Here is a 22,044-nt window from a genome sequence, read left to right as displayed (position 1 = left end):
TATCGATAATTCTAACGTGCAAAACTACAAAGAGATCATTTAATAGGTTGGATTATAAACATAATCCAATTCTATTAAATCATAACATTTTGCATTCAACTTAATCTTATCTGTCGAATAGAATTTTCAACAATCATACATCTTATTATTTAAGTATATTAGTCATTCAAATCAAATTATCAAACAATTTTTCTCTTTTTTATTTTCAACAAATTTATATATTATTTTATTTTTTTCAAGTTGTACAACTTAGAAAAATAAAATCAATGACCCATCTTTTAGGTGTTGAGATACATTTAAAATGGACGCGGTACATATTTTGGCCTGAGTCAAATCTATATATAAGTATACATTTGGAAGATAATATTATTAATATTTGTTAATCATATTATATATTGATATAGATTTTTAATTTATACGCCAATTTGTAATTATATATTACCTAGATGGTTTGCATCAAAACAAAATAATAATAAAAATTATAATATATGATCAAATGTTTTTTTCCATCTTAAACATATATATAAGGTTACTTTAATTAACAGGAATGAATTATGTATCGAATTCTTTTAGATTAATCAAATTTTTATAAACATAATTTAGATAAAATAAAATTTTAATTCAACTAGATATAAATTAAAAACATTTAATTTAATGTTTATGAATGATATCAGGACATCATTAATGAACGTCATAAATTTAAAAAAGAAATCTTTAAAAATATCCATATTAGAACGTAATAAAATTTAAGATTATTGGTCTTACAGAATATAAAAAGTTAGCTTTTCAAAATATGTCGATGTGAAATAAAATTCAAAAGAGAGAGAAAAAGCTGGACAAGAAGAGAAAAAATACGACCATATCAGCATGGACTTAACGTGTTCGTTGCTGTCAACTTAATGGACATAACCCTTATTCATACACTTTTCATAATATAGGATCCGATGTTTTTATTTTTAAAATCAGATACTAAACAGAAATTTACTCCGAGGACGAAGTAAACATTTAAACTTAATTAATATAAGAGTTATTTTGAAGAAAATATTTATGGAGATATTTTCAGATTCCACAAACTTATCCTTACTCTAAAATTCAAATAGTACTTTTATACTAAATGATTTACTTTATATTAAATTAAATAACTTAATTATTATAATATTATTATTTACGGTTATTATATGGACGTTGAAGGAAATGATCTCAAAATATCTTTTGTTTTAACTTTTATTGGCAAGGGCATGCATTGACATTAAGATCTTCGTCGGGCAAGCCTGTGGTGGACCCCACTTTCGTTAACCAAGCCCGTGACTCTCTAATCTGTGACTCTAAGTGCTTCTTAGAATAATTGCTAATTATTATATTAATAAAAAACACTTTACTTACTAAAACAACTTCCATGTGAATGTGCCTGGCCCAACACGTGCAAATCTTTAATTTGTTTTTAAGAATAGGGTTTAATAATTCATTTTATTTTTATTGGTTAACAAAATTTAGTTTTTATTTTACATTTAAAAATCACCCATTTCCTTTTTTAAACAGAGTATTCTGGAAGGGGCTTATGGTTAGCAAAACTTGAAGCCAATAATTGTATGTTAATTTAATTAAGTTGCTTCTCCAATATACAAAAAGTACATAACTTTAAATTAATCAATTTAGGGCAACAAATTATTATGAAGACTTCTGGGCTTCAGTGTCCAGGTTTCTATTCTAGGCCCTAAGTAGGCTTCTCTGGTTTCCTTTTCAACCCTAAGATTTTCAATGCTTAAATGAGATCAACTTTTATGTTTACAGACAAAAATTCTGACAGAAAAAATATAAAAAATATAATATATTTTTTTAAAAAATACATTGTTACTATTCATCTTCATCAAATTAAAAGAAAAATAAAATCCACGGCTTTTCTTTTTCCATCATTTATTTCTTATCAAACACATTATTATTTTATTTTTCAAGAGTTCAGACAAATTGTTGAGAAAGGTAACGTAGGTATTGAAATTATGTTCGAGGGTTTCCACCTATCCAATTATCTGATTACAATAGATCATGAGATTGATTCCATATATTGCCCATCTTGAAAGCAACTGCAAAAAAGATGTCAATCAGAACCAAAATTTATTTTCAAAGATTCTAACAAACAAGTGGGCATTGTAGGCTGTATAGATAATAGGGTGGGAAAACAATAAAATAATAAAAAATATATAAAAAACAATTTTCTGAGATTAATTCTTTTTACTATGTTTACCATGAATTGGAATTAAAAAAAGTGAATAATCATCACTTTAAACTGGCGTATAAAATAAGAAAAAAACTAGCGTATAATAAGCATGAGATATTGAATGACGTTGGATACTAATAATATGGATACAAATAGTATTGAGTATTGCATATTGAATTACGTTCTAATATAGATACTAATAACATGGATACTGTTAAATATAGTGAAAATTATATTTAGGATTAATCTCCTTTGTGTTAAACACACATAGGATTCTCTATTTATAATAGAAAAAATATGGGCTAAGCCCAAAATACAAATAATAAATAATAACAAACTAACTGAAAGATAAACTGAAAGATAAAAGATATAATATTTCTAACACTCTCTCTCAAGCTGGAGCATACAAATTGTATGAATCAAGCTTGAAATAACTAAACTAGGTTTTGAACTAGATGATTTTTCTTCAAGAGTGAGACAATAAACACTTCAACTTTAACTTCAAAAGTGTGAACCAAGCTTGTGAAACTTCAACTTCAAAAGTGTATGAAGGAGAGCAGTGGAGAAGGAGGCAATAAATACTTCAACTTCAGAAGTGGATGAAGGAGAACAGCGGAGAAGGAGGCAATAAACACTTCAACTTCAGAAGTGGATGAAGGAGAGCAGCGGAGAAGGAGGCAATAAACACTTCAACTTCAGAAGTGGATGAAGGAGACGCAGCAGATCTGTGCGGCAAATACAATAAGAAAGGAAGAACAGCAATACAGAGGCGAAACCCTCCACAGCAAATTACGCAGAAAGAAGAAGGAGGTCCGAAGATGCAGAAGCATGCGGCAAGAAGAGGACAGATTTCGATGCCAGCAATGACGGCTCTGGAAGGTCTAAACAGAGAGGGAGGTCCGGTCATTCAGAGGAGGCAGTGGTTTCGGTCCGGTCATTTAGAGGAGGCAGTAGTTTCTAGGAGACTTGTCTCTGATTCTGGATATTTTTAGGGGCTGCCGGCGACCATGACGGTCGGCCGTCGGCAGACAACAAAGACCACCGGAAGAGATCAGAAAACCTGCTCTGATACCATGTTAAATATAGTGAAAATTATATTTAGGATTAATCTCCCTTGTGTTAAACACACATAGGGTTCTCTATTTATAATAGAAAAAATATGGGCTAAGCCCAAAATACAAATAATAAATAATAACAAACTAACTGAAAGATAAACTGAAAGATAAAAGATATAATATTTCTAACAGATACTAATAATTTTATTACCTTGATACTAATAATTTATAAGTATTGTTGGTTGAATAGTTTGAGAAAATTAAACAAATTTTTCATAATTCATTAGTGTATACATTTTTCCTCGTACATGTTAAAATTCATATGCATATTTGATTGTGATTAATAATGACTTTCATTTCATATAACCTCAAGACCAATGCAAAATATTAGCAAGATTTCCTGAAATTTAAAATATATTGTTTAAAATTGATATATGTAAAATAAACTAAAGAAAATGATTCTTCTTGAATGAGATTGGATCACACCTTGAAAACAAAGTAAAATCAACATTCAAAAAAAGATTATTGAAACTGTGTGAACAATTTTAGTATATATACGTATGAATAAAGATTAGATTAATTCACCATGCATCAATGCTGAGTATAAGAGAGGAGTGGAAAAAATTATACAATTTGAGCAACGTAATAAGTTTAGAAGTGATGAGAAAGTGAAGTTTTGATATCATGGTGTTAACTATTTGAATGAGAGAAAGCTGAATGAAACCGAAATTAGGAAACACTATATTTGTGATGGTTTTCTTCAAAGTTATATAACATGAACATGGCACGGGGAATTAATAGACTTCCCAATTGTCCTTATTGAACATGTTAATTCCACCATGGAAGATCATATGAAAGAAGACAAATTAGAATACATGATCTACAATGTTGACGCAAAACATTTTGCCCAAGCACATGTATATGAGACAATGTCTATTGATATTAAAACTCTGTTGTATATCGGTTCAACTAAGTTCACATAATTATAAGTGATGTTAATGCTTTTAAATTTGAAGGCGGTAAATGGACTTATATAAGTTTCACAGGATTATAGACATTATTGAATGAAAAAATGCTTTCAAATGAAAATACACTACCCACTCGTAATTATGATGCAAAGAAAATTATTTGTCCATGGGTATGGAGTATGAAATGATAGATGCATGTTCTAAAGAAAATTAATTGAAGCATAATCTCCTTTGATTTTTATTTTTTATTATTTAGTAACATTTTTATGTTATATGCTTCTTCTATAACCGAGGTCGAGTAGTAAATTTATGCTTCGATTAATAATTGATGTTAAATAGTCATACTTTTCTATCTCACTCGGATCTCGCTGTTGTTGAAATAATGTGTAATAGGCTAAATAACTTGTGTGTCAAAGCTCTTTCATACACTTATATAAAATTATTTATCAATTATAATATTCAAATAATAATTGTTTATGCATAAAAAAAATATGATTCAAGCACGTCAATCACGTATAAAAATTAGAACAAACAAAAGAAGTGTTGTGTCAAAAAAATATGGGACAAACTAAACTATTATACAAGTGTGTGTTTCCTAGTTTGAGATCTCATGCAGTCGAGAAAGTTGTCGGAGTTCATGATTTGTAATTTAAATTTTAATTGTGATTAGTTAAACTGCATTCTTAACAAAAGTTCATATAAAATAGGAAGATATTAAATTTGGTTTAATCTACCAATGTTTAATATATAAACTGTAATTTTTTTAAACTGGAATATATTTGAAACTAAGTTAAAAACTTATTTTGTTTTAAAAACTTAAAAAAATCTCTGAACCAGAGGTACATAATGAATCTAAATCATGATTTAAGCTTGCTATAAGCTATTAGTGACCAACTAAATATTATCAATGCATCTCTATTCCACGTGCAAAATCAGTAATTGAAAAGAGTAATATTTTGCAGATATTAGAAAGAGAGAATGATAAAAAGAAAGAAAATATTTTTTTGAGCATCCTATAAGCTAATCTAGGCTTAAATAGAGACATAAACAAAAAGGAAAAAGTTGTAAGTGATAACATGTTGGGAAGATAAAAAAATAATAATAATAAGGTGGTTGCAGAGTTTAGGTATCCAAAAATCCCTGCTGAAAAATTGAGGAATGAAATGAAATATGAATATTTCTAATAATGGAATCTGCATTTTCTTTGATTGGTCCTAGGGTGGGATCTAGTGGTCCATAGGTGCAAAGCTTTACCATGGATCACCCGCCGTTGAATTTGAGACCCACAACATCACCTCACAAGCATCCATCCAAAACCTAATTCAAGGTTGTTTTTCTGCCAGCTAAAACCCTTCTCTTAAACCCATTTAACTATTTTAATAATAATTACTTCTGTGATTTGTTCTGAAACAATTTACCCTACTTGCACTCCAAAACGCTATATAAACCACCATTCACTGCCAATAACTCACATCCGCACAAACACTCTTCTCTTTTGTAGCGAAGTAGTGTTTGCGATTCATCAATATCAGGAACTGCTACGGTTTAAGATGGGTTCCAAAACTAGCTCTTCCCTTGCTCTTTTCTTCACATTCAACATCCTCTTCTTTGCCCTTGTCTCTGCTTGTGGGACTTGCCCTGGGCCACAACCTAGGCCAAAGCATAAGCCTGTCAAACCAAGTCCTTCAGGTGGTTCAGGTGGTTCGGGAGGTTCCGGTGGCTCAGGTGGTTCGGGTGGTTCAGGTGGCTCCGGTGGTTCCGGTGGATCTGGTGGTTCAGGAGGCTCTGGTGGTTCTGGTGGTTCTGGGACCACATGCCCCCGTGATGCACTTAAACTAGGAGTGTGTGCCAATGTGCTAAACGGGTTGGTGAACGTCACCTTGGGTCAACCACCAGTTACCCCTTGCTGTAGCCTCCTCAATGGTCTGGTTGATCTTGAGGCTGCAGTGTGTCTCTGCACTGCCCTTAGAGCAAACATTTTGGGTATCAACCTCAACCTTCCCATCTCACTCACCTTGCTTCTCAACGTTTGCTCTATACAACCCCCACGTAATTTCCAATGTTCCTAATCATGCCCAAGTTGGTGCTACCTGTGCCTTTCTGTTGTCTTGTTTTCCAAATTTCATTGATCGTGGTGCGATTCAAGTACGTGCATGGATGGTTAACTTCTCGTTATTCTGTCGCTTTATTTAGTGTTTGTTTAATCATGAAGAGTGTCGCATTAAATAAATTCCCAACGCTTTCTTATGTAAAGCGAAAGGAATCAAACATGATAGTGTTATTTATTTGACTGATCGATAAATATGATTAATGTTACAAACACCTCTTATTTTATTGCTGCATTCAAATGTTGTCTTTTTCGTTGAATCTTTGAATGAAACCATTAGCTGGCTCCTCGAAAAATTACTTTCCCTTCAGAACTTCTGTCCAACATCCAACTATAGGGCAATGGGAAACAAATTTAAGAAAACAATAAAAACTAATAGAAAGGCAACACAGTCATCATCTCTGCAACGAGCCCGTGACTAATGTACTTTATCCTCCACGTGCAAGCACTATTATTATTTTTCTTTTTATTTATCTCTGAATAATTACCTTATTAAACAGAATCATAATTATCCATTTATAGCTTTAGGCCAACTGGTTCATTTGACTGTGTTTGGTCCATAATGTACATCTAGATTAAAATTATTTTGAGTAACTTTTCTTCACATGAATATAAAGACTACAATCGTTAAACCAAGTATGGAATCCATTTTGTCGTGGCTACTTCCAAGCTTGTGTCTTTCAGTTTAAGAAAACTTAAGCAAAAATGTATATCTGAGACAAATGTTCTTTAGGTCCGTTTTGCTTATTAACGATTACAGATTAATTCATTATTGACAATATATTTTTGGTTTGACAGATTCCGTATTTACATTCAGCAAGAAAAGAAATAATTTATTGATTTTGGTCCAATGCGTGTTTGATGTATTAAGGAAATAATTTAGAGAGATTTGATTTGGCTAGAATGAATGGTTTATATACTTTGCCATTTAAATGTACACGTGTGTATTATTATTTTTCTTTTCGTTTCTCTTAAAAATATGGCACACTGATTTAACTATTTTATTTTAGGAAAATATATTATGGAGAATATAGGTTAAGAAGTAAATCTTAAGTTTAATTTAATCCCACAAAACGAGCTCTGATACTATATATTATAAATTGGTCTTATTTATGTGAGACTTCCAACACATCTCACACGTCGAAGTATATACATTTCGTTTCTATGACACACTGATTTAACTAATTTATTTTAGGAAAATATATTATGGATAAGATTCATCAACACCTGGTTAGAAAAAAAATAAAAGATATAAATTTATATAATATATGATATAATGAAAATAAAATGATATATATATATATATATATATATATATATTTTGTTGTCTTTTTATTTTTAAATAGAAGCAGTATTCATTAACGAGGATTTTGGAAACAGGCTTCTCGAATTTCGAAGTTCAATAATTTTATATAATTATATTTTAATTATAAACATTTCATTATTGAGAATCTATAATCCTACGTCATGGAACACAAACCTATAATTGTGCAAGTGCATCGGGAATGAGTTTCTGACGTTTGCCCTAGTTTATTTTTATTTTCTGGCAAAATATCTTTTAAAGTTAAAATTCCAAAATTAGAGTAATAAAGAAAGAAGTTGGTAGTAGATTTAATTTCTTTTGGTTCTAAACTCTTATTAAATTAATTTTTAAAAATGTTATAAAACGTGTCATGAAAATAAAATATCATGCACAAATAAAATGTCACAAATTGTGATGTAAAATGTGTTATCATAAATATCTATCTTTATCGCAAAAATAATTTAAGATTATAGCATAGAATGTGTCGCTAATTGTCATATAAAGATGAGCGTTTCTCTTTTGCACCTTTAGAAATTCTTCTTGCACTTTAAAAGTTATTAATTTAGTCTTTTAATTAAAAAAATATTGCACGGTGGCTAGTATTGAATGTTAATCGGATTTCATAATGTGCATCAACATTTTCTCTATATTACTGCACCCCTTCTCCAGTTCATTCACAGCCTTCACGGTGTCATGGTATTGGTACTGGTCTTGTGTGATTGTGGTTTACGGTGGTGATCATTGTCGCTTGTTGATGGTCGACTTTCTCTACTCGTGAAAGATGAGATTGTTCGAGGTAAGGGAAAGACTTGAAAACGTATTTTGAAATGAGTATTTTTTAATCGAATTTTGAAAGCTGGTTAAGAAAAGAAACTTATTTAAATTTCTTTCTTAACAAAGACAAGCTCTTAACTGATTTTCAAAAATCGGTTAAGAGAAAAATATATTTTGAAATATATTTCTGTCTTAATATAAGCTCAATTAAAAGCTTAACAACTTTCGAAAGTTAGTTAAAAAAGAAACGAATTTCAAAATATGTTTATTGAGTTGTTTTAAAATATATTTAATAAGTTGTTATACAATAAAGTTTATTTTTTGATAATTTTTGAATTGTTTAAAATTTTTATATGATTTTTGTTTTTTTTTTGTCATTTTAAATTGTATGTTTTTTATTAAAGAAATATATTCTTGAATACAAAAACTTATTTGTGATCCAAACTTATATTTTAATTTGTGTTAAAAGAAAAAAAAACATTTTCCTAACATCTAATTTTTTATTTTTAAAGATGATATTATTCCTCCTATTCAAAGACAGTAAGAGTAGTCATTTTCCTATATACCTAAAGTCTAGAATTGTGGACGTGATGTTTGAAGGACTTGTGTACTACTTCTTTTTACTTTATTCAAATTGCATTTTCTTTAACATCATTGTAACATTTTTTTACTATAGGGGCAAGCCCATATTTCTATTTCGATGCCCTTCTAATGTGTGCACGAATTATTGCGCTTGATTTCACGTACCAAAAAACAACTACAATAATGTCAGCAGCCTAAACAAGACACACAAACATGCTAGTATACTATTTGTGACTGCAAAAGTTAGAGAATTAGAGTAAGTTGATAATGCTCAAAATTCCTCGTGGGTTACGTACATGTTTCTTTTTAGTGTTTTTTAGAAAGAAAAAAAAATAAAGTTTATGAACCTAGTGAAAATACCTCAAACGATATATCAAAGCAAGATTCTTTAGCTCAAATTTTGCTAGCTAAAGAAAACAATGGACATGTGTCCAAGAGTTAGAATGAGAAACTTGTCAATCTTGATTGTTCGGTATAATCTCCCTTTCTTCTTGTAGCAAGTTAAACAATGATGGTAGTAGTTAGATAAATTTTAAAATTAAGTTTTAATTTCTTTATAATATCGATACGAAGCAAAACTAACTTTATCCAATTTGTTTAGAGTGTATCAAAGTTGCAGAATTTTTTGTGTTGCAGCTTTTAAAATAATTGTTATGTCTTGATTTTATATGAAACCATGTTATGTATTTTATTTGTTTGCTATTAATAAATACTCATTGTTTGTTTAGTTTAAATATGTTTACTTTGTTCCAAATTTTAGAAATAACGTTATTAGATAGATAAATTTTGATATAACATTTTAATTCATTAAGAATATGTACGTGATGCAAAAATTGAATTTATCCAATCTATTTAAGTATATTGAAGTTGTAGAATTTTTGGCATTGTTACTTTTAAAATAAATTTTCTATATTTCCGAAGGTATATGTGACTTACTTTGTTAACTTGGTATTGATTATTTTATTTGACTTTGTTTATAGAGAGAGTTGAAGAGATGAAGTTAGTAGCTGAATAAATTTTGATATAGATTTAATTTTGTTAACAATACGGATACAATGCAAAATTAAATTTTGTCCAATTTGTTTAGTGTATTGAAGTTGGTTCATTTTTTGTATTGTAACTTTTAAAAGATTTTTTCTGTAGATTTTTTGCAGAAAATATATGTGATTTACTGGCTTGGTTTAACTTATTTTGATATAGATAGAGTTAAAACGATAAGATTAGTAGTTAGATAAAATTTGATATTCTTAAGAATATGAAAATTATGAAAAATTAAATTTATCCGTTCTATGTACAATAAATAATTTTTTGAATTCATCTAACTTTTTAATCTTTCCAACAAAATGTATACCTTTTTTCTATTTTAAAATACAGTACTTTTAGCTGCAGTATATAAAATAAATAAAAAATGATTTAGATAGTACTTGAGAGAATAACATAATAAAAAGTTAAAATAAAATATAGGGACTAAAATATAATTTTAAATTTTTCAAAAGAGCAAAAAACATTTTAACTATTAAAAAGTAAATTAAGAAGTCACAGAAAGTAAATATAATGTAAAATAAAATGAAATTATTTGAAAAATATTTAGTATATTAGATTATTTGGTTTACGATTACAAATTATGAAATTCTTCGAACAATTACCTCTCACTATTTATGTTATTCCTTTGAATACTACATACATTTATTTTGAGGGATTGAGAAAGATTTGAGAAAGAGAAAATAAATATAATAAGAATGTATAATTAAATAAATAAATATAAGATAACAATTGTAATAAAATCCCGAAAGAACCCTTCTTAGTTCGTTGACACATGGCCTTCTTGTTTTGGGAGTGAAGAAATATTTTGGACTTTGTTGTCTTTTTCTGTCTTTTGATTCTTTTCTATTAGCGCGAGTATTGTGTATATGTGATTGAAGTTGATGGAACAATGCTGAAACACACCATTGCAATCTGTGTTTTTAGATAGTTTGGATTTTTTTTTTTTAATTGGCCAATTTCACAATGTTATGTATCACAACATCATTCAAAAGCTGTATCTTTTATCACGACCTCACTCTCATTAATTTGTCCTCCTCCTCTCAATGTCATTCAAACCCTCAAAGCCTCTTCCATCCTTGATTCCTCACTTATATAGGTGTCTTCAGCTGTCAAGATCAATTTTAAAACAATAATGAATAAATTTGAGTGAATTTTAGAATAAAGAGTGAGTTGCTATTTTTTCAAGGGATGCGAAGATGATAGAGAATAAATTTTAAAGTAAAATTTATAAAAGTTTATAAGAGATTTAATTAATATGATAACAAATAGTTTTTTTTTTGAGTCGTGTAATTAGTAGGTAGTATATGTACCCAATTGATTACCATACCTACCGCCAACTTAACTTTACTTATAATTAAATATGTTTTTATATGTTACAATAAAATTAAATGTTTATTTGATATTTTTTAATATTATTAACTCTTCATTTAAGTACTATATTTATAATTATACATAATTACAACATTTAAACATAATTATATACATAAACTATTTATTTAACTATAATAATAATTATATTAATTTCATTATACAAAATAACAAAAAGAGAAATGAGGGTCTAAAATTAGTTAATATCTAAATTTCAAGTTCTTCGAACTTGAAGGCTTTGCGTACTTTAGTATCTGACTCTCAAAATGAAACAATCATAAATTTTCAACTATAGAAAATATTAAAAATGAATCACTAATTTTTTGAATATGAGGTCGAGTCACTTCAAACACCTGTACAATTTCTCTTGGAATGTCGTTCGGTAGCTAACTTAAGTCTTTGTCTTCACTTCAACGTCCGGAGAGGTAATCGCCAAAGGTTTTCCAACACTAAAGTCAGTAAATTGTTCGGGAGTTCAGTGTAATGGTAATAAGTGTGCAGTAAATGCGATCACCTATCTCTTACATCTGACCTGTATTTATAGTTTTTGGCATGTGCTTGCTTGATATTAGTGAAACCTTAATCATAACCGAATCTTAACTCATTGCCTATAATTAGGGTTAAATATGTTTTTGGTCCCTTAACTTTCCGCGAAAATTGGAATTAGTCCCTCTTCAAAACTTTGGACTAATTTAGTCCCCAAACTTTAAAAATGTGTGAATTTAGTCCTTTTAACCAAATTTTGTTAACTTTATTTGATGTTTCAAACGCATTTATCAGTGAACGTTGAAGCAAAAATGTGTCAAACAGTGTAAACAACTCAAATGCTATCATGAAACGCACTTGAAACATCAAATAAAGTTAACAAAATTTGGTTAAAAGGACTAAATTCACACATTTTTAGAGTTTGGGGACTAAATTAGTCCAAAGTTTTGAAGAGGGACTAATTCCAATTTTCGCTGAAAGTTAAGGGACCAAAAACATATTTAACCCCCTATAATTATCATTTATCTCAATCCTTGTAGAAAAATCTATTTGTCGACTAAGGTTGGACGTCTCTACTGCTGATTGTTCGGTCTTGTCTACTGTTTCTGTCACGTTTAATCACTACTTAACTGTTTTCTGTTCTTCAAGACCGTCTGACTTGTTTTGATGTGGAATAAAGATATGATGGTCTGGGCCATATAATAAAACATAAATCATGAAATATACTACATGCGAGATAAATGGTTATATTTAATCTCCACATAAAAGAATTTAAGTATACATTATAAAGAAACAAATGGACACAGATTCCATAACATTGTAACATTGTGAAAATTCATCATTCACGACCCTGCAGGTTTGGTGGAGTTTGTGCTGTTCTTCATTTATCGTCTTCTCATAACTCGTTTTGGAAGGATTCAAAACTTAGAAGGCTTCCAAATTGAAGAAATTGAATTAAAATATCATATAAAAAAAGTCGATTATTAAATAAAATAGACAGCTAACATATATTACTAATTATAGAATATGTACAAGCTTTTATAGTCTTTTTTTGGTATCACAATTCAAGTTTTAGTTGAACTAACCATTAAACTTGCATAAATTTCACACACACAAAAATATATATAACATTTATGCTTTAAATTATTGTTTCGTTCTTAATTAATTTCAATCAATATTTAATCAAATATTAGAGAAAATACAGATGTTACATATCCCGTGAGATTTTTTTTTATGTGAAAGTAAAATGAATAAATATTAATCATTCGATTTTATTTTCAACTATGAAGGTCAAAACAAACCATGTGAGTTTTTCGAAAGTCACATGTGATATTATGACAAAAATTTTAGACAGATGTAATGAAAGTCATGATTGTTCACAAAACAATTAGAAAAGAGAAAGAAATCTTTCTAATTGTACTGAATATTTTTAATTTAAAAAGAGAAGAGTTGTATTGACAAAAGAATTAGAAAAGAGGAAGGAATATTAATTACAAAAGTAGTTATATATATATATATATATACATATACATATATATACATATACATATAACTAAATTAACCACTTTCATTTATTCGGATAAAAGTCATAGTTATTTTAGTAATAAAAAATTGTTTAGGTCTATATCAAAACCTTAAAAAGTTAGATCTAGAACAATCAAATGTAGTATAGAAATAGTTAGATATAGAACACTCAAATGTTAGAGGAATTAATACAATATAGTTTTTGTATAAGTTGTTTTCTGTCCTAAAATAACTGTGACATTACTGGTTCTTTAAATTGATAAATATTAAGCTTTACTTTTTTAATTCTCTCATTAATAAAATACTGTATCAATGTTTGTATTTATATCTGATAACATTTATTGAAATGATTTCAATGTGTAAACACATTTATTGTTGTTAATACGTTTAACCAATAAAAATGATTATGATAGGGAGTAGTATTATACGTTTTAATTGTTCAATAAATAAACAAATATAATATAAGTATTAATTTGACAATTGTGTTGAAAACGAACCCAGAGAAGCCTACAAATGAAACCCCTAAACAGAAGGCTCCGTAATCTGTTCCCGTGCGTTGATTAATTTGAGATGGAAGCTTAATTACACACTCCATAACTTAATTATTGAATTAAACTTTCCTTAAAGATAAACACAATCCGGATTAGCCAGTGAGTAAGACTGCTAATTACTTTTAAAAGGAAAATTAATTATTTCAACGCGTTGGGAGCATGCAATAGGGTCACATGATGGAAGTTTTTGTGCTAAACTTTTTTAATTTGTAAAATAGCAATCATTCTATGAAGCATTTACAGATCAGATAGTCACGGGTTTCGTTTAACCAAAGTGGGTCCACTACACCATCATCTTCACCAACATCTCAATATCAAATGCCATACGTATGTAATGTGCCATCTCACTAATTTAATATATATACGCTAAGTTCAATTTTTCTTATGGTATTGCCGTGTGCACATGTTGTATTGTCTTTATTACCACTATCCAATAATATACATACATATATATTTATTTTCATATTATTTTTATACTTAATTATAAAAATGAATGTAAATCGCGAATATTAGAACTTTTTGAGAAAAAAAAACTCAAATGCGTATTCCTCTACCTGAATTCATAAAAATATTAAGTAATCATTTTTCATTCGTTTTACTTTTAAAACGTTGATCCAAATATTATATTCCGAAAGAAAATGCTTTAAGGAAATTGAAAAAAGTATAGTAAATATTAATAATAAAATATGACACTAAGTTTTTATTTTGAAATTTTAAATTATTCTTTTGCTGCAAATATCATATAATTTATGGATTTTATTTCATTATTGTTTTTAAATGCAAATATTTTAATAAAAATGAAAAGAAGTCATATTGTTAAATCATGCTTCTAATAGAAAAATAAAGTTCTATGGATGGTAATAACGAATCTAAATCAATAATTTTTATAAGTCAAAATTATATATATATATATATATATATATATATATATATATATATATATATATATATAAATTAAGCATAATTTTAACGTTTAATCTTTATGTAAGTAAATTTATTTTTATCTCGTTATAAGGTAGTTTTTAATTGGTTGCAATATAGTGCAGATGAACGTATCTTATCGTATTATCTTTACCTTTGATATGAACAAATGGTATGAGATGATTATACCTTCTTAATCATCAATAACATTTACCTCCAAAGAAGCTGCATGATTGTTTGGCAAATTAATTTGTCTATAGTCTAAATCAACCATACTGATTTTTACTTTACTAATCCATTTTAACTTATCCTATTTATCCTATCAATCTAATAAGTTAGTGATAAATTACTGATCAAAACATTTTAATTTAAAAATTAAAAATATTTTTTTAAAATTATTATTTATATTATATTGTTTAAATTGTTACAAATATTCAATAATATTATAATTTAGATTATTAATATTTAAAAATAACATTAATAATTAAAATATAATACATTATTATACAAATAGAATAATTTTTGTAATTAAAAGCTCATACATATGTTATATATCGATATACAGATGTATATTAGAAAATAACAAAATTATTAAAAAAACCTGAAAGGTTGACCCGCAAACCTGGCATTCAACAAGATCAGAGTTTTAAGTCCACCTATCTATAATGAATAGCCCACTTACCCTATTTTTGACGAATAGATCCATTTTGCCACATTGAAAAATCAATCCAGCTCAATCTTAAGTAATAAACCTATTTAATTACGTTACAAAGTCTACAAATACATACGTAAATATTTTGAAGTTGATTACAGGCACACTCATGCAAATTATTTGCAGGCTGACCCATGCAACACGCAGACAGAGAAAATAACTTTGAAAATACTATCGTGTTAAATAACCAATTTACACTTTTATGTGGAGAAAAATATCAATTTAAAACATAAATAAATAAAAAATAAAGTCATATATTTTTTCTACATAATTAGTATATTTTTGTTCAATTACCTTAAAAACGTTCTCCCTTTTTTAAGTTTCATATATGAACCCTGTTTTATGTAAATAATATTGACAAATACTATTTTAAATCATTTTTTTAATCTTTTTAAGTGAAATTGTTATCAAAGGAAGCTTTACGTTTAGAAATTATTATCTACTATATTATGGATTTTGAAGAGGGGTCATTTAAATAAAAATGAAAATATTAAAAAAAAAAGTGAAAGCCTTACTCGTATAGTGAGAAATTAAGAAACATAATTTCTTGATAAATTTGGATAGCTATGTAATAATTGTTTGCTCGTAAATATATAATGATTTTATTTATCTCGTCATTATTATATTGATGATGCAGTATTGTTTATATATCAAGAAGTGAATCAAATAAAGGATGTCATATCAATACAATTTCAAATATTTTGAGAACGTCCCAAATGTTTTGACAAATTTAGTGTTGATTGTAATAATTAGGTTATCACTTTCATTGATTTCCTTTTAAGAGTTTTTATTTTACTCTTAATAATTTATTTTACTACAATTTTCACTTCTGCAAAACCTTCATCTCCATTATCTTCTTCGTTTACTTCTCCATTTTTTTATCCTTTTTGACCCTTTAAAAAACACTCTAAATCAGATTGAGAATTAGTTTGCTAGCCATTGAAAAAGAATTCATATATAATTGATTTGGCTCATTCGTAAGTACTCTGAATTGTATCGAATCCAAATCCTTGAAAAACAAATGTGTTTTAAGATATAAAATTGATAATTACGATAAACTTTTTATTAGAATTCTTAAATATTAATAAAATTGTAACGGTTACTATCATAAATAAGGTATCCCAATAAGTCTTTATTATCATTGCTATTAAGAAAGCTAAATTCCAAGAAAGTGAACTATAGTTATTATTAAACATATTTACTCATTAAAATGAATGATAAAAATATAAAAATTAATTATTGTAAGGTTATTTAGAATATCTTTCGATAAACTTATCCATTAGGACTTTTAGAAAAGAAAAAGATTGAGCTTAAAATGATCTTATGCATTAGTTAAGGATGATGGAAAAATTTTCAAATTTAATTTTAAATTTTTTTTATTATATTTTATTATAAATTCATTTTAAATTGTTTAAAAAGAAATGATCTTTAAATATTTTTTTACAGTTATTATGTTAAGGTAGTGGTGAGTAGATGGAAGCAGAATTCATAGAGTTTGTTCGCCAGCTAAAACTGAATCATCTCATAAATTAATTTCTGGTGTCCCAAACTCATTTAACATTTTTTAGTTCTTAAACAATAGACGCCACTTGGAGTTCTAAGCATATATAAAGCACCACCGATTGCTAATAACTCGCATCCCTACAAAGCTCTGATAGTTGCCTCCTATTTTCGAGTTGAAGAAAGTAAGATATCAGCAACTACTAGAGTTGAAGATGGCTTCCAAAACCCCTTCTTCCCTTCTTGCTCTTTTCCTCACACTCAACATCCTCTTCTTTGCCATTGCCTCTGCCACTAACCCAAAGCACGGAGGTTATGGTGGTTCCGGAGGTTCAGGTGGCTCAGGTGGTTCAGGAAGCAATGGAGGTTCTGGTGCCTCATGCCCTCGCGATGCACTCAAACTAGGAGTGTGTGCCAATGTTCTAAACGGGTTGCTGAACGTCACGCTGGGTCAACCACCAGTTACCCCTTGCTGCACCCTCCTCGATGGTCTCCTTGACCTTGAAGCTGCAGCCTGCCTCTGCACTGCCCTCAGAGCAAACATCTTAGGTATCAACCTCAACCTTCCCATCTCACTCTCCCTCCTTCTCAACGTTTGCTCAAGGCAGGTTCCACGTGATTTCCAATGTGCCTGATCATGGCATATACACAATTTCCTTCCATCATCGTGTTTTCTATTCATTCCTTTCATTTCTTTCGTGCTTTCTTATTCATCAAGGTGTGTGATTCTTGTACGTGCATGGATGCTTAACTCCATCTTATCATGTCACTGTAGTGTTTTCTTTTAAATAAATTCCCAATGCTTTCTTATGTAAAGCAAAACAGTCAAACATGTCCGTCATTATTTTTTAACTGAGAAATGAAAATGTTTTTACAAGTAAAATACTTCTTCATTTGTGGCCTTTCTTTTTCTTGTTGTCGATTTTGATTATGAGATGCAGTTGATCGGGAAAACTTTCGTTACCCTTATAAGTTCTGTCCCACAGAGATTCAAGACAGAATCAAAGCTTATGCAAAACGTGCACAGTTACGTAGCCCGTGACTAACTTAATTTCAGTCCACGTGCATGCACTGTTACAGTGAAGCATTAGATATTTAACCAGATCAAAATTATAGACTAATGCAGTTTACGTTTGAATTTATATTTAATTTATTACTTGTGTTTTGTTTTTTATTCTTCTTCTACTAGCTTGTTGGAGCCGATGCACGAGTCAAACTTTGATAGCAACAAGTATCAATTATAAAAGCTAAAACTCATCCAATAAAGTAAAAACATTCGTACAGGTTAAATGGTAAAGTAAAATATATCATAAAGTCATTAACTACATGAATCATTCATAAACTCAGTAATAATCAATCCCAAATTCAATTATTGTAATGCTGAATATCTTAATATTGCTACTGATTTGTATGAAAAGACAATATATACAATAAAAAGTTCAATAGAAAACAAACTAATCCAATTTAAAAAAATATATTAATAATTATAAGGTCAATCATTATTGTAAGCGTTTTTCACATCTCACCAAAAAAATCTTTATAAATTAGAAAAATGAAATTTAGCAGTTGAAATTAACGGTAAAAAGAAATTAATTGCAAATTTTGACTGAAATAACAACCGGATAATAGTACTCACATTTTAGAGACGGAATCAATATATAATAACATTTATTTGTATAATGATCAAAATAGAGATCGAAAATTTTAGTTGCTAAATGTAATATTTTAATTACTAAATTAGTGAGCAAAAGAATATTTAAAATATGTTTTATATGATAATTAGTGACCGAAAATATTTGATCGCTAAAACATTAAATGTAATTATATGTAGCGACTGAATTAGGGATAAAAAAGGTTTGCTAGCTAAATCCAAAAGATGATTTAAATTTTCTCGTTAACTTAATCTTAACGATTTTTGAACAAAAAAGAAAAAAAAAATTAATTTTATATGCATTTATTTTTCGTGGATATTTTCATTAATTAAATTACTCTTAAATCTTTGAAAAAACTATAATGGAAAGATGTGCATTTTATTTTAAAATTTAAATAGATAATGATTTGAAAATTTATTAATAAAAGTTAGATATTGATTATTTATTTCACTCAAAGTTCTATTTATCTAAAGTTCAATTTTTTTTAATTTTCTCTAATTTTGAAGAATCTTATACGAGACCTTTCTGATAATTGTAATTGTATAGATAATATAGTACATAGAAAACCATTATGTATGTTTAAATGTATTATGAATTTAAAGTTTTCATATTTGTGTAGAATACATTTCATTTTGGCTTTATGTTACACCATATAATATCATGTATATTTTTAATCTCTTTACTACATTATGTATTTGAATTTATTGATATTTAGTATAATTAAATTTCTAGTATTTATAGGCAGGTTAGAAAATTAATTAAAATATTATATATATATATATATATATATATATATATATATATATATATATATATATATAAAAGTACGTAAAATTGTATACATAAAATAGTCATTAAAATATATTGGTCACTTAAATATTTTATTTTATTTTGTCATCATTTAACTACCGAAAAACATTTTAATTAAAATAAAATAGTTACTTATTTACGATCAAAAGATTAGTGTCGTTATATTATCATAGTTGGTCGAATTAGCGGCCAATTTTTTTTTTTTAAATTTAATAACATTTTTTCATATTCACAACCAAAAAAAGAGAAGTTGTTTTTTTTTTTCAACTGAATTTGTCATTAAAATTTTGGTGGCTATATTGATCTTATGGTAGAAGGTGACCAGTCTTTTTACCGACGGATTAACATAGATATTTTGGTGCCTATTTAGCTACCATATTAAATACCAGGATTTTTGTTATCACATATTTTCGAACGCTATTTCGGTCACGATCAATGTAAAGGGGAAAATACTACAATTATTTGAATACAATGTAAATATGATATTTGATTTTATGATAAAACTTATTTATAGTTTTCAAAATAAAAATAATAATAAAGAAAAAATATTAAAAAGAGAAAAGTAATATTTTAAGACTTTGTCTAACAAGTAAAAGTTATAAATAAAAAATATAATATTTTGTCAAAAATTATAAAAAAATAATGCTTAAAAGTTAACTTCCTAAGTTAAAAATTATAAAGTTTTTATTTAGGGGTGTTGCTCCCTCCACCACCCCAAGTACTCTCATCTCCTTACTATTTTTTTAATTCAAAAAATATTCTATGTTAATTTAACTTTCATTCACCTTTTTTAAAATCATAAATCTCCTTACACCCCCTCACTATTCACTTTTATTTTTCTCTGATTGCACACAAACTACTTTCTCTCCTTTGTTTTTCGCACGCAAACCCTAGTGACAAGTAGGGGAGGAATTGGGATTTTGAGGAGGAAATTGTGGTGATAGGGTGACAAAAAAAGAAAAGGATGAGTGAAGAATTATGAAGAAGTGAACAAAAAAAGGAAATGATTTGAAGGAGGCCAGAGAAACTAAAAAGGGGTGGGGGTGAGTAAAGGAGAACCCTAGAGGGAGAGGAAGGGTTACCCCATGAAAAGGTAGAGACATTTTGGAGTTTGGATTGACATTGAGAATGTGTGGAGTGGAGCTGACGAAAGGGAAAGGAAGAATTGTAATTTTCGCTTGGGAACAAATAACATCGAAGTAAGATGATGGAAGGACGCAACACTCCAAAGGGAATGAGTTTGTTTATGGTTTGTTCTCCCGAGAGAACTATAGTGACACACACACGCACTTAGAACGACACTGTTCCGAATCATCTTCTATTATATTCCATGAATGCATGCTTTCAGTCCAAATTTTTTTCAAACGACGAACTGTTAGCTGCAGATATATTCTTAAACGGATGTCAACATCCGTGGACGGATATCGACATTCGTTTGTTCTTCAGCGGATGTCGATATTCATGTGACATTCGTTTAAGAATTCAACGTATATTCACACCTGTTTAAATATTACCGAAGGATAAAAGAGGAATGGGGAGGTGTAGGGAGCAATATGTGGTGATGGAGGGAATATCTCTCTTTATTTAGTTGCACAATCAACATTTTCAATTAAGGTTGTTCAAAAGCTCACTTTGTTTTGTAGATCTATTTTGGTAAGAAAACAGTGCGTAAAGTTTTAAATAAAAGAAATTCATTGAGAATTTATCTCAGTTATTATATGTAAATTCATTCTTGTCATGTGTTAAGTGACTACTAAGAAGTAAGTGTGACTTAGAATCTCGTATCAAATAAAAATGAATAACCTGCAAACTTAAATAATAAAATAAATAATCTACAATACTTAAACTTTTATTTTAAAATTTTATGTTAATAATGATGTTATGATTTTTTATATATGAATATAAAGATAGTTTATATGTCTCGTATTTATTTGATGTCTTTATGAAAGAACCCAATAAGTATAAGTCACAAGGCAACAACTCACATAGCAACTGCAATATATAGAGTTGTCAAACTTCAAAGAACTCTTGTTCAATTAACATAATTTTCTTTAATAAGAGGGAGTGCTTTTTCTTGTATGTTATTGTAATAGGTTTGGAAATTGTTTGTAAACAACTTTAATGTCAATATGGATTTGGAATACTCTGAGAACTCCATTCATAATTTATAATATCCTTTTATTAATAGAACCATAAGAAATTATTTTGAGTTTATGATATTTTTTTTATATTATAAAATGATAAATTATTTTAGATGATTAAAAATAAATTAATTTCATACATAACTCAATAATAAAATACTCATTCTATTTTTAACTTATTTTCAAACTATAAAACAATGAACTACAATCACTAAATTTTGTTTAAAAAAAGTGTATACTGACAAAGTAGAAAGATAAGTTAACTAACATTCTCTTATTTTAATGGTATTGTTAATCCCTGAAAAGTAGTTCTTAGTGGTAAAACAATTCA

The 22,044-nt window shown here is 28.1% G+C and overlaps 2 pseudogenes; both read left to right on the top strand.

Moving 5' to 3' along the window:
• Window positions 1-5,690: 5,690 nt before the first annotated feature.
• LOC148206853 (14 kDa proline-rich protein DC2.15 pseudogene) lies at window positions 5,691-6,580 on the top strand (annotated as a pseudogene).
• Window positions 6,581-17,236: 10,656 nt separating this feature from the next.
• Window positions 17,237-17,970, top strand: LOC148206852 (putative lipid-binding protein AIR1 pseudogene; annotated as a pseudogene).
• The last annotated feature ends 4,074 nt before the right edge of the window (window positions 17,971-22,044 follow it).

This window comes from Vigna umbellata, chromosome 1 (assembly GCF_029865625.1).
Source record: "Vigna umbellata cultivar VRB3 chromosome 1, Vumbellata_1.0, whole genome shotgun sequence".
Classification (NCBI taxonomy): Eukaryota; Viridiplantae; Streptophyta; class Magnoliopsida; order Fabales; family Fabaceae; genus Vigna; species Vigna umbellata.
Note: the sequence above shows the minus strand (reverse complement) of the source record. Positions and strands in the feature narration are given on the sequence as shown.